Source organism: Sinocyclocheilus grahami, unplaced genomic scaffold (assembly GCF_001515645.1).
Source record: "Sinocyclocheilus grahami isolate Dianchi unplaced genomic scaffold, SAMN03320097.WGS_v1.1 scaffold69.1, whole genome shotgun sequence".
In the NCBI taxonomy this organism is placed as follows: Eukaryota; Metazoa; Chordata; class Actinopteri; order Cypriniformes; family Cyprinidae; genus Sinocyclocheilus; species Sinocyclocheilus grahami.
Genome location: NW_015505248.1, coordinates 249,064 through 263,645, shown reverse-complemented (window position 1 = coordinate 263,645; position 14,582 = coordinate 249,064). Strand labels below are relative to the sequence as shown.

Genomic DNA, 14,582 nt, shown 5'->3' with positions numbered 1-14,582 from the left:
AAGTCCCATTGAGATACAAATCTCTTCTTCCAGGGAGTCCTCATCAAGACAGAACAATAAATAAATAAGTAAATAAATAAATAAACCATTACAGTTTCACACATGAAAACAAAAACAAAACACACAACTACTGAAATGAATAGAATGAAAACAGCCTTTTAAAGCCTTTTTCAAATCATTTAAAATATATATTGAAGTAGAGATGTGTTTCTAAATGAATATTTTTGCAGCTACTATAATGATACTATAATAGAGAGAAACTGTAATAAATATATTTTGATGATGAGGTAAAAAAAAAAGAAGGTAAAGCGTCAAGAGGGTCACAACACCTGAAATACAAGATGGATTAGCCATTAACTATATTTCACAGTGACAGGCAACCTAACCTCAAAGCAGAGACAAGCTACCGGCACAAGATATCAGCTGATGAAACTAAAAAACAGAGAGGGTTTATTTAGTCTCTCTATTGCTCAGCATTTAACCCACATCATACAATATCGCAAAGTGCAAACAGTTTTTAATAACCAGAGGGTGTCAGGCTGCATCAGGAGGGCAGTCGACTGCTGCAGCATAACCAAATGTTACTGAGGAAAACAGCATGTCACAGTGCCGTTTGACATGGTGAAATGAGATTAGATGGAATTCATTTCTAAGTGGAGAAAATTACAGGCCTACTCGTGCTCCCTGCACTCTGGCCCACCCCCCTCGCCCCACAACAGAACCAGTCAGGCATGAAAGCTGACATGCTCGTGGAATGACCTGACCGCTACTGCCACAACCGTGACTACAGGAGTAAACTGTATTGTTTTAAGCTCTGGGAGATACGGCGAAGCCTCGCATGAATGCACTGTTCCGGTATAAATGGGCTAAAGAATACTATTTATTTTATAAATATTAAATATAATTAATTAAAATGCCATTTAAATATTTAAATCTTATTATGAAGATTATAATGTGTTCAATGGCAGCTAACTGGCTGGAGCATCATGAAAAAAATTTAACAAAATATGCAATTTAAGTACAATATATTTTGTTAATTCACCTTTTTGGGCAATTTGCGATATTCAAAATCTTCCAAGGAGACCTTCACCTCCTTGGAATTTAAATTCATGTCTCAGTAATGCTCAAGCATCAAAATGACACCTTATGAACGGGCCCCCAATCTTGTCCGAGCTTAGAAAAAAGAAGTGTCAGCCTCCCACAGGGAAGGGTCTGCTTGAAGGTGAGAAGGTTAGCAAGTCTTCTTGGCCACACAGATCTTGGCCTTGGAGAGGCTGCCATAATGGATGCTAATTATATAGCCATCTGTGAGGTGGGCTGTGTTATGTAGACACCTGTTCATTAAGACAACGCAGAAGATTTTGGGAAAAACTTGCTTCTTTTTTTTTTCTTACCGTAAGAGCTTAAGAGAGAATGATTAATGTCATGAGCTATTGTGTACTTAAACAGATTTTAAAAATACATCTTCCGGCTATATTAAAAATACAAAATCCTGGCAAATTGACAAAGCATCTCCTTTCGTAACTAGAACAAAATAACACAACAAGTCTGACTGATGTCCTAATTTAAACGACTCATCCTAAAACTGAACTCACCTGGACAGCAGGTGATTGATTTTTTTCTGTAATACCTTTACAACTTTTGGGCCTCAGAAAAGCCACTGGAGCATAAGTGTCAGAATTAAAACAAATTAAAATGAAAGCTCCCGCTATCTTCAACCGAACACAACTGCACTATTCAACTGAAACATGAGCCTTTGCATCAAATGCATTAAGAAAATTTAAAGACCTGTTTTCCACTCTTTAAATGCAACTGGTACTTTTATTATTATTCTATTATCGGAACTATTTAAGCAGCTTTAATGATGGAACATGCAAATGGTGTGGTGGAGTAGAGAAAATGGCTAACATTTATTTATCCTGGCTGTTCCCATGTCTTGTTGGTGCCATTAGAACAGCTCGCTGCATCCCATTCGCTCCCATTATCTCAGCTATCAGCGAAGCCCAACCAGATTCAAGCAGGGCCATAAATACTTCCCCTGGACCACATACGGCTTCCACATCATCTCCCAGGCACAGCTTAATGACAGGGAAAAACACAATGGGTTTTTGCTCTCTTTTCCACCCTTCTTTCTTGTGCATTTCATATCGATGGCACAAAATATGTATAGAGGCAGCAACAAAGTTACATGTAGTTAAAAAGGTACATTAAACCATCATTTCCAAATTCTCTGACATGATTGATGGATGTAATCATGGTGCCCTAATGCACAATTCAGGCATTTATGTTTTACAGCACCAGGGTAACAGACCAGAAGGTACATAGGGATTGAAACAGCACTGGAGGGAGAAAAAAAAGAGAAAGGAATTGCCAGCATCAAAAAGCAGAGTTGGGCATACATGATGCTTTAAATGGTGAATCTAGGAGTGTGGATTCCTTCATTATAGTTAATGAATCCAAGCAAATTATATTTGATGTGTTAAATGTCTGCTATACAATTAGACATCACAATGAGCCTCATTTAGAGCTCACTGAAAGATGGCATTACAAAAGCACTCAGGTACAGCTCTCAACTGGAGGTCAAATAAACGGTCAATGATAGGGTATTGTTTAACAGATCATTAATGGGATGAGAAAGAGAAAAAAAGTTGTTGCTGTTTACCAGTGTTGGGCAGTAACCAAACTACTAACTAAACACTTTCAGTATATTGTGAATTAAATTCATCTGTTTTTAAGTAGCATGGTGTAGCTCGTCCATTTAACAAGTTCCTTTAACAAGCTACTTCGCTAGACCCTTTTACAGAGAAATAGGCATATTAGGCCTACTGAAAAATCCCTGTCTGATGGTGGAGATTATTACATTGTACTGAACTGACAAGCAATCATGTAAAGCGTGTTTCTGTCAACTGTTTAAAACCAGAACTAGTGATTCGCGCATGAATCACTAATAAGGGTTTGCAAAAACAAACAAACAAAACAAAAAAGTAATAATGTGCGATTCAGTTTGATTCATTCGGACAGTTCACTCGCGCACTGAATCGTCTGAATCGGTTTCTCAAACCGAAATAATAGCGCTGATACTCGCAAATGTCTTCTATTGTTCATATGTCAGCAAAGAAGCAGTTCTATCGCGCTTGCAGCTTGTGAACGAACACGCCCTGGTTTGGAGGTAAAGACTATGTATATCCAAAACGAGTATCAACATATAGTGTGAATTCGGGTAAATTGGGACACTTTTTTTCATCAGCGATGTCAGTGCACTTAACTATATACACTTACCAAACATATAAACTTATATTCCATATCAATATAGCTACGGGTGTGAAGTAACGAATTACAAATACTCACGTTACAGTAATTAAGTAGTTTTTATCAGTAATTGTACTTGTTTAAGTAGTTTAAAAATTTTGTAATTTTACTTGAGTACATTTTAAGTGCTGTATCGGTACTTTTACTCCGATATTTTTTCTCCGTTTGTGGTCCTTACATGCTTATTTTAATTCTATTTTGTATCCATCAACGTGATTGGATAGAGAGATAAGTAATAGGTCTCGTGACTTTCGTCAAATCAATTTGTGCATCGAAAACTTTAACCGCCAACTGTTTATCATGGCTGCTGGAAGTGCATTCTTCAAGCATCAATTCAGTCACATCTTCCTCTAACTTGATATGTTAAGGTAAATTTCGGATTTCTGCTTACTAAATGATTTGTATATATGCTTGCCTATCTACATGGCCTGAAATTTGGTGTGAGGTTGCGGGTAGTGCATACAGTGTTAACTCCCGCAAGTGCCACGTTCGGTAAATTCCCACCGACTTATGAGACGCGCGATCTGCGCTGCCTCGTCTCTCTCTCGCGTGCGTTCTGCAGCAGTCACTTGGATAAGTCGCTGTTGCTTGTGAAACTTGTTGACTTTTGATGAGTTTGAGCGTGTGATGCGCGCTGTGAATTATTTTTTTTTTTGTTATCCATTGTATACAATCTGCCTTCACTTAGCAAGTGCACTCGCGCATAAACAATTTCAACACTTGAATTCTGTTTCCGTGATGTTTTGATGTATTTTAAAGAGTTGGCAGTCAAAAAGTTAAAACTGCTGGATTATAGATACCCTTCATTCTTTATGACAAATAAGATAATATGAATTACAGAATGTACGTTTTTAAAATGTATAAATGGCGGTGTACAGCGTGTTATTATGAGGGGGTAGAATCCAAAGCTCAGTACTCACTACTCAATACTCATGAGTACTTTTAAATAGGCTACTCTTTTACTCATACTCAAGTAGTTTTTTGGACAAGTACTTTTACTCTACTCACACTACATTTTTTTGGAAGGCAATGGTACTTTTACTTGAGTATATTTTTTCAGTACTCTTTCCACCACTGGCTACGACTCATATAATGTCCATGAATGTTCATTGTACCTACTTCAGGAAAATTTTCATTTATTATCATCAACCATAGCGCGTGTTCGCGCCAATGTTTACTTCAAGCAATTGGAAACTCTTGCGTTACCATACATTGTAACGTTGTTGCTCCCCGTAGAAAAAGAAACATAACTAGGCTATGCCAACTTGCCTGGGTTTCCTAATGAAAACCATCGCGCCATGGTACGATATAAAAGAGGCTGTTGAGCTCATGTCTGAGATGAGGAAATAATCAAGCGCGTTTACCTCAACGGCCCTCTATTTCTCAGAAAGTCAAATTCATAGAATGAAGCACTGGAATTTCTGATTCATTTCGCTTCATCCAAAATATCAGAATCATTCTATTGAATCGGTTCATGCTGAACGGTTCTCTCTCGAATGCAGGGATTTATTCGTTTGGATTCATTCATTCTATGCGATTCATGTACATCAGGGATGGGCAACTGGCGGCCCATATACGGCCATTTAGAATAACTTTTTTTTAAATTAAGCCCTTTTTAACTGTCCTTTTAGGTTGTTTTGAGAATGTTCTGTAGGCTACTAATAAAAAAAGGACCTCTGTATATTTGTTTGTTGCAAATTTACAGACAATGCAATTGAAATGTTTACACTGGCTTGTCGGGGTAATATTTCTGTCCACTGACAACAAAGTTTTCCTTCTGAATTAGCATAACTGCACAAGTTTTATACTTAATGAAATCTTTAAAAACAAATGACATTAGTTATACTTTAATTTCCTTCAATAAAAAGGAAATTGAGTAAAACGGTGTAAAAGGTGTGTGGACGTGGATTAGTAATCTGGCCCCTTGGTATAAAGGAGAAAAAATGCTGGCCCTCGTCACTATCAAAGTTGCCCATCCCTGATGTACATGAACAATTAAATCATATTTCTCTTTTCGACTACCTGTGCAAATCGATGTACTGCATTTTCACGGTTATGCAACTTTATAATGCAAGTTATTATTATTATTATTATTATTGTTATGCAAGTTATTTATTATTATTATTATTATTATGTGGATCACGTGCTGCTATCACTTTAACCTAGATAATCTACTTAATTCAAAACTGCTTACTGATTTTGTGCCTGCCCCCCTTTTGACCCCCTTAATAACTTAAAGATAGTTTTTTGTTTGTAGTCTGTAGCTAATTACTTAAAAAATAATAATAATAAATAAATAAAAACTAGAGTAGTTGTAGTTTGTAGTACATTATGATTGTTTGTAACTTGGCAAGCTACAGTTTCAAAGCAGCTTCCCCATCATTTCGGTTTGCTAAATTCACTAAGAAAAACATTTTATTGTTACTAATGGATTATGAGAGGAGGTTCAGGAAAAAGTTAAGCTTTGTAATGACAGGATTTGGGGAGATTGGCTAAGATAAATGTCATACAATCACAATGCAGGAAACACTTTCATTAGATAGGGGTGAAGAAGTAGAGAAGGAGACGTGCACCTTGATCTTTTTGTGGATTATTTGGCCCCTTGTGCACTGCAGGGGAAAATACACGGTAAATGCACTGGGGTCCTGCATTAATTTGACGACACTCGTAGATGTGTTCAAAAACATACCAGTAGAACAAAACTAAGCAATCATTGGTGCATCTCAAAGCTTTCCGTCAATCCACATTTCTTTTGTGGGGAAAAGCATGCACTATGACTTCCGTGTTTGTGAGTGTCACAGGTCTGAAAGATACTCAGTGACAAGTCTGAGCTTGTCACTCAAGCAGCGCTGTGGCACAATGTCATGTGTTTGTTTGGGTAATGCTTGAGAGGCGTATCTAACGCGACCCTCTAAAATGTACTCAGGTGTTGAGGACTGTACACATTAAGACCATGAGCCTTCCTCTTCCTCAACCCAAAGACCCTGACACAGAGGACAAAGTGTGTGCCTCATTTCCTGCTCCTAATCAATGTTTACACCCATTGGCGTGGCGACAAATGCATAGGGGTGCATATAAATCACCAGCTGACGGCGCTGTGCAAAGCATCAAGAGATCTGGCGCTTCTCTTTTCCTCTCTCTCGCCCCTTTTTACTGCTTATCTGTTTCAGTGGTGACTCTCTCTCTCTCTCTCTCTAATGGGTGCAGTGGTATTACAGCTAATTACGGATGTAAATGGACCCGAAGAGTGACAAAGAGCCTGCTTGTAATTCCACTCTAAATTGTCTCTTACCTCAGCAGAAAATTTATCACAGGAGACAATGTCAACTTTTACAGGGAAGGGCTATTTGCATTTGCGCATTCATTAGCGGGGCATGATCACAGGGCTGGCAGTAATGGCAGGAGAAATGCTGCCCACCCACTCCCCACCAAGGCACCTGATAGGGGATAATCTGATAAGTTCCCCCTTAACAGATCAAAGGCAGGATATTATGGGATGGGCGGAGAGGGATCTGACACAAATGCCTGATGTTCTGACAACCTCTGAAAGCCAAAGCGAAGCACTGTGTAATCACATTCCATTTTACATGGCAAAAGACCAGTGAGCACAGCGCCACACAGACAGACACCGAGCGCAGTCAAACCCGGATCCGAGATCCGCGCGGAAAAAAGACACTCCCTACCGCGTTGACTGGTGCGACAGGGAACCTTGTTGTGATTTATGTTGCTTTAGATATGACTGCTACTTACGCAGTAGCAAGACATCGATCTGACAAAGCAAAGCAAACAATAAAGAGGGAAGGAAGATGATGTGCTTAGTGAAGTGAAGAAATGGAAAGTGTACCTATAAGAGCTAATTATCTGCACACATATTTCTTCAGGTTAAGACAGGGGGCTTGAATGCAGGCTTGGGTTTTGGGAGGTGACTGTGTCAAAGGGCAGGAATGAAAGAGGGGGGGAACTGTGGAGACCCCGGCCAACCAGACAAAAATGCATTACGGCCGAAAGATACATTTATACCACCCCACAGACTGTCATCTAAATCACAGTGGTCTGAAAATATATACATGGCTCTCAAATTTTCTTGTGATCTTATGAGGCCTGTTGTTTTCCAAAGAGACTACATTGCATTCAAGTTCTACGTTTTATCAGTTCATGTATTCCATAAGAAGTAAACCCATGACCTTGGCATTGCTAGCGCTATGCTCATTATTTGGTAGACAGGTGTGGACTACAGTTACAAAGTTTAGTTGTAGGAGGTTTCAGTAATTAACCTTAATCCCAAATAAACAATCTGTAATAAATTAAAAGAGGCTTTGAAATAAGAGAGCTGGTAGTAATAAAAGCTGCTGCAGGAACCCGCAACTTTTACAGCGCTCTATAACAATCATTGAGTGAGATCACAACCCACAGTGTGAATACAGATAGCCCATTACAACCCAACCTCCAAAGGCAGTGGGAAAAAAACACATTATTTGCTATGATTATATCATATCTTTTGGATTAATTCCTTGCTATAACTGTTGGAGGTTTTAATTAGATGTACACGCTGGGCGGTTAGCATTGTGTCGTTAATAATAGCATATAAAAGCAATAGAAGACAACCGCTGACACTTTTAATAGTTGGAGAAACAAGATGCAGTATGCCAGTGGTGCCAGGAACAGCTCTATACTTCATGAGAGCAAGATTATATCAAAAGCTTAGCCATTAGCACTGAGTTACACAGCACAGCATAGAGGTCAATGGATGATTACTAGATTCTGTCGAGAAGTTCCATAACAGGTGCTTCACATAATGACATCACCTCGGAAACATGAAAGATTCACTTACATTCTTAAACACAGTTCAGCATAATTCTGATACCATCATTTTTAAATAAATGCTCTAAATCAAATGAATTGCAGTGTAACTGTTTGAGTGGTTTAGGGGAAGATGTTAGCCAGCCTATTACATTGCTATTTGTTCATTCACTTCTTTTGTTTTTTACACTTGAATGAATTCATGATTTACATAAATCATACATTCTGAGAACTCTGTATGCCCACATTAACAAGGACTTGCATTCTGGGAAAAGATCCAATTGAACATTGGCAGCAAGTTTACTGGGACATGTCCTGGCACTACAGAGGAGTGCTAAACGGTGTATATTTTCTCAACTCTCAATTGCGCCACAATTTCTATAATCTTTTTTATACAAATTATTTTAAAATAATTATAAAATCAAAAAGTCCATTAAAAAGGTTTTAGAATATATATATATATATATACATACACACACACACACACACACACAATAATTATAATTTAATTACCTTTTAGTAATTTATTTATAATTACGACTTTTTATACAATACAGTGAAGAAAGTAATTTTGTCAAACATTATTACAATTTATTATAACTGTTTTCTATTTTAATATGTTTTAAATGTAAATGACAAAGCTGATTTTTAGTAGCTATTACTCCAGTCATCAATGTCGCATGATACTTCAAAAATCATTCTAATATGCTGATTTGGTGCCCTTTTATTAGCAGTGTTGAAAACAGTTGAGCTGCTAAATATTTTTTGGGGAAACCATGCTACTTTTTTTTCAGAATTCTTTGGTCAATAAAAATTCAAAAGGGCAGCATTTATTTGAAACAGAAAACTTTTATCTATTATACATTTAGAAATGTATTTACTTTAGTAATGTATTTACTAATTTATCTATCTATCTATCTTTCTATCTATCTATCTATCTATCTATCTATCTATCTATCTATCTATCTATCTATCTATCTATCTATCTATCTATCTATCTATCTATCTATCTATCTATCTATCTATCTATCTATCTATCTGTCTGTCTATTCTCTCTATCTCTCTCTCTCTCTATATATATATATATATATATATATATATATATATATTCTATTGTTATATAATGTACATTTTAAAATTTAAATCCTTTCAAATGCTTATATAAATGTTTATATATTATATATACATGATTTATGCTATATGCTTTCATATTTTAAGATTTGTCAGTGTGCCTCAAATGAATGAATAAAGAATGAATATTAGATAAAAGACAACTTGATTGCCAAAGAAAAACAGGCAAACTAATTTTGCTACTGTATGTTTCACAGTACTGCATTAGGGAGGTTGCACTGGGGCTGATCTGCTCTAGTTAGTCATTAGACAGAAGCAGAGCATTGCACTTCCTCAGCCTTTTGGCAGACATGCAACTGTGCACTTGCTGGCGTTCCTTCTCAGCCGCATCTGAAGCTTGGGCTCACAGCTGTACAAACAGCGCACAGCTCCGAGTGGCCATCTTGACTAAAGCGTTTGTGGGAAGCCAGCAGTCGTAATTACGCTTTGATTTGTAGATGCTCGTTCTGCGCCGTTATCTACCCATGTCAAGAGTCACTGATAGAGGGGAAGTAGTTTGCCCGGCCCACTCCGTCGGAATTCAAAGTGCTCACTAATTTCAAAGAGCGATTCTTCTCCCTCCTCTTTGCATTAATTCATGGGTGCTGCTCATCGCTGTGCCATGGGCCGTGCTACAAGAGAGGGGTCCAGACTGGGTGGCTTTCTGAGCAGATGCGGTAATCTCAGGTCTCCTCTGCCTTTCAGTGACCCCGGTCGCCCCGGCAAGTGTCTAGGGCCACTCTCCCCTCACACTTCCATCAGAATCCTATTTCCTTCCCTGTAAGGCAACCCGAGCTGAAACTCTACCTCTCATACTACTGATTTTCAGTGCTCATGATGGATGAGTCCCACTCCGACTCCCTCAGCCTGTCTATCAGACTCCCGCGATTAAAACGTACAAATGGCCGGTGCACCCCCACCCCACCTTTCCCAGTCACCTCCACTGCCCCTTCATCCCCTTCCCGCATCACACTCTCTCTCCTCTCCTGCTCTAAAGCCCCAAACACCGCTATTCATCTTGCTGAAAAAAACATCATTTATTTTGTACTTCCCTGATCATTTACTTTTTTCTTTCTTTTCCTTTCTACAGGAATTCTCCATTTCCCTATAAAATGAAAATTCATCTAGAATTACATCTTATGTCATCATTATGTTTATTAAGCGTGGATGATGTATATGAACAGCGCTGGCTTGCCGCTGAGTGCTTAATGATGCATAAGATTAAGCCGAGGCTCTCAGCTGTGCTGTGACTCCCCTCTGGTTCCCATGCTGCAGTAGCATGCTGGGAGAACAAGCTCCAAACGGCCATCAGGTGAATGGAAATAGCACTTTGTGTGTGTGCATGTGTGCCCATCTAGCCTGCATTTCTTTTCTTCTTTTTTTGCATGTGAGCGCATGAAAGAAAGAATAAAAGAACAAAAGAGGAAACAGATCACGTTTGAAAATCTCCGACTCACATCTTCAAGTTTGTCCAGTTGCATTACAAAAAACAATGTTTTCTCGGTTCCACTTTGTCTCTGTATCCATCTATCTATAAACCACCCACATAAGAGAGAAGCTCTTTTCTGTCTCCCCATATCTGGCTCTCACTCTGTCTTTTTTTCGGTCTCTTCATCTTTCTTCTCTCCGTAGCCAGACTAGCGCGCTCCGGCATTCTCTGACAAAAACATTATCCTTCTGCTGCTAAACAATCCAATAAAGCTCTCTACGGGGAAGAACTTAACCTCTTGTCTCGTCTGCTGATGCTTTTCCAACCACGTGACGCCTGCTACAGTAAATTCAAATCATTAGTCTTCTCACCCCCATCAAAAAAAGGGAAAAAACTTCTATTAGTAATGGAGACCTCGTAAGAGACCTTCCTCTGAGAGGACTGCCTTCCCAATTCCCAGTGGGAAAATCCAGCACAAAAAACTAATTCTACTTTTAATAATCTGTCATGAGGACCAGAGGCAGTCATAAATTATGTGGGGAGCATGTGCGAGAGCGAGCCACAAGAGGGAAATCGGAGGAGGGAGGAGAAAAAAAATATCAAAGCCCAAGTTTGACAAAGTTTGCTGAAGATAAATAATAACTTACAAACAGGATTAGTTGTAAAGTCACAGGCGAGCGCACAGCCGAGCGCTTCCCATCAGCCCATGCAGAATGAAGAATTTACTGCTACACCTGTCATTAGGCCCCCCCCCCCCATCTCATTCCTCTTTCCAATGCTGCCCCCCTTTTTCATATTCATTATCCCTCTGCATTCTTTCCCTCACGTGCTGTCTTTTATCATTAAACCTTTGTGAGAAGCCCACGATAAAGGTCCCAAGGACGTGTTCGAGAGTTGTGTGGGAGGACAGGGAGAACACACTGAGAAAACGACCAGGGTAAATAAAGACGAGAAACGCGGCAGACGTTTGCAGCGTTAATCGCTAGCTGAATGAGTTTGCGGGGGTCTTAACGACTGCCTCCAGTCACCCGGGTGCTTGGGCCGATTCATCAATGGGAATCGTCCATGGGGGATACTTCCACGATGTCTGTGTGTGTATGTCGCTGCGTGTTGGGAATAGATGGGCTAGCAGCTGCAGGCTGTACTCTTTGTCCCTGTGTCAATATTTCGGTAAACTATCGACATGCATCATAATCCCGCCTCTCGATCAAGCTCTGACTAAAGAACAATCTCCATTAGATGACGGCACCGGGGTTGGGTGATAAATGCCCCCTGACGGTGGGGAAGGAACTGCGTAAAATAAAGAGGCATGTTCCTACATCTCTTGTCAAAATTGTATTGATTTAATCATCTACAGAACCATACATTCTTGGCTACTGTAGCGTGCAGTAACCTGGGCGCAGTTTGCAGTCGCCAGGCACACGGTGCTCTCCCTCATTGGCTTTGCAGGTGATGAAATACACAGCGAGCGGATCTCTAATTTTTCACCCTCCGATCTTGGCCCAACAAAAACAATGGCAATCCCATTTCACTTCTATTTAGAGGCTGAGGAAGTCTATATATAACACTCAAGCCTAAGCACCTCGCTGGTGACACACATCCAGCGGATGGGGTGGGTGGATAAATAGCTCTAGTCCTTCATCACGGAGACAAAGCCAGTGTATTCCCCTGGCCAGAGAGCGCCGGCCAGAGGTCTGCCCCGCTTATTTAACAGCAGGTGTTTGGATAAAACGCTCACCTTGGGAAACAACTAGATGCGCTTCTTCCTCCGCTCCCAAGTAAACAATCAGTCTGAGGGGTCTGGAAGTCGCGTCCCTCCGTGGGACAAAGTCATTGAAGCAGGAACTTCTTAGTCAGTCGAATTATCGCGCTGTGATCATCCCCCTACAAGACTCAGACTGCCAGAACTTGCTCTGTTTGGGAATACAAACAAAACATACATTCTTGATCAGTATTAAAATACTGTGTCTTAACTATATTTTAAATATCCTCAATGCATAAGACTTCTTAAATTACAACAACAAAAACAATAATGAAGCTGTTGTAATAAAATGAGATCCTAATGGTTTCGTGCTCACAATAGATGAGACTATATTCATTCAGAAAGCTTGTTCGTAACGTCAGCTTAAAATCCTCCATAAAGTTTTTTATGAAACACTTCACTACTCATAATATAAAAAATGTGTAAAATGACCTAGATGGAAATGAGATTACTGATTCCTACTGAAACACATGGCTTAGAAAGTCAAGTCCTCAATTTTCATCCTTTCTTCAATTCCAGCAAAGGAACTCAATCATATTGGGACAGTAATACAAGCCAAGGACAGCTCACTCATTCTCAATCCTGTCCTGGTTAGAGGAACGCTTGCAGAGCACTAAAACACTGTGTGTTCAATTCAAATGGGAGAAGGCAGAGGCCAGCTAGATTCACCATGATGTCTGTGGTCTGATAGATCACCTTCCTCAGTAAGGACAAAGAGAATGAAGATGACTGTGCTGCCAGCCACAATACAGATGAGACCAACACCTCTGAGTAAGTGGAACACTAGCTGTCTGACTGTCCATTTGTTAAACCTCCGACAACAAAGACAGAGTGGCTAGAACATTGCTTACATGGTGACACAATCTTTGGTGACAAAAAAAAACTGTGCTTAGATTTGGTAACCAATTTATGGATGGAAATATTTTAGTCATGGCAGAGTTTTATTTATTTAATGTCTCTTTCATGGCACAGGAGACTTAACAGAGTTAATTTAAGTACGGCATTAGCTTTGACACAGATGTTTCTCTAGAGGAAAAAAAGACACTACCAGTTGTTAATATACAGTTATATAGAGCTAAAATGAATGTGGATAGCATAGCTCAGATTATTCAGTTTTGAAAGAATTAGATATTGCAATATCAGACTTTCAGGTTGAAGACTTTGGTGGCTGAGCAGCACAGATACAATATCTATGCTGCTCAGCCACCAAAGTCTTCAACCTGAAGAAATCTGAGATCTTTTCTACAAACCTAGAGACAACATTTGAGATTATTTCTGCAGTCTGTTTCTTATATTAAAAATGTTATACACAAAGTATACATTCACTATCCATTTAGTCTATATGTATATTGTTATTATTAAAGCATTTGTATTGATTTATTTTTATTTTATTTTATTTATGTATATATTTATTATTTTTTTATTACATTTATATAACTGAATATATATTTGTTTTTTTTATATATGCATTTTATATTTAGTATCTATATTTTATGCATTTTATAATTTTTTTAATTTGATAATATACAATGTAAGTTCATTTACGGTGTCATAATTTAAAAGACCTTAAAAAGACAGTATAAAAACTTTCTATGGGTCTTGTAGGTAAAATTGGAAGAATATCACCTTTAAGTTCTGCCAAGTTTCTTTATCCAGGCACAGCAAAACGAGATGTAGCAGAGTGGGGTGGGGGTGAGCGAACAGTAGTCATATATTACAGTGCTGCTGGATCAGCCAGGGCAGTAACTCATTCTGTTCCTGCTGCCTGTTCCGTCCTACCTTACTGCCAAGGAGTCACTTCAGAAGGTCATCCCTTTCATCAAGTATTCTATTTGCATCCAAAATTGTATGTACATGAAAAATGTGCCGGAGTGTTTGCCGAGGCCCAGAGAGGCAGATGAAATTTCTGTAGCCTGATGCACGCTAACCTTTGCAGATGGCACCGCTATTGCTGAAAAATGGATTGCTTAATAAAGCATATCATCCGACATATTTGCTGCCTGGCTGACCAAATAGAGGTTGTTTTTTTGCACAAATTTCTTTGTCAAATTTGTCAATGTTCATGTCATTTTTGTTTTAGGTCATGGAATGCGGCGGCAATTCCAAGCGTGTCGCGCAAGACCAATTTGTAGCCGCTTCTGGGGATGAACCGATATTTTCCACAAGGTTTAT

General features: G+C 39.1%; 1 long non-coding RNA gene across 1 annotated transcript; it reads left to right on the top strand.

Annotated features, from left to right (window-relative positions):
• Nucleotides 1-3,112: 3,112 nt before the first annotated feature.
• Nucleotides 3,113-10,932, top strand: LOC107585361 (uncharacterized). Its single transcript, XR_001609240.1, has 3 exons — nt 3,113-3,169; nt 10,310-10,531; nt 10,852-10,932. It is a non-coding gene; the product is annotated as an uncharacterized lncRNA (long non-coding RNA).
• The last annotated feature ends 3,650 nt before the right edge of the window (nt 10,933-14,582 follow it).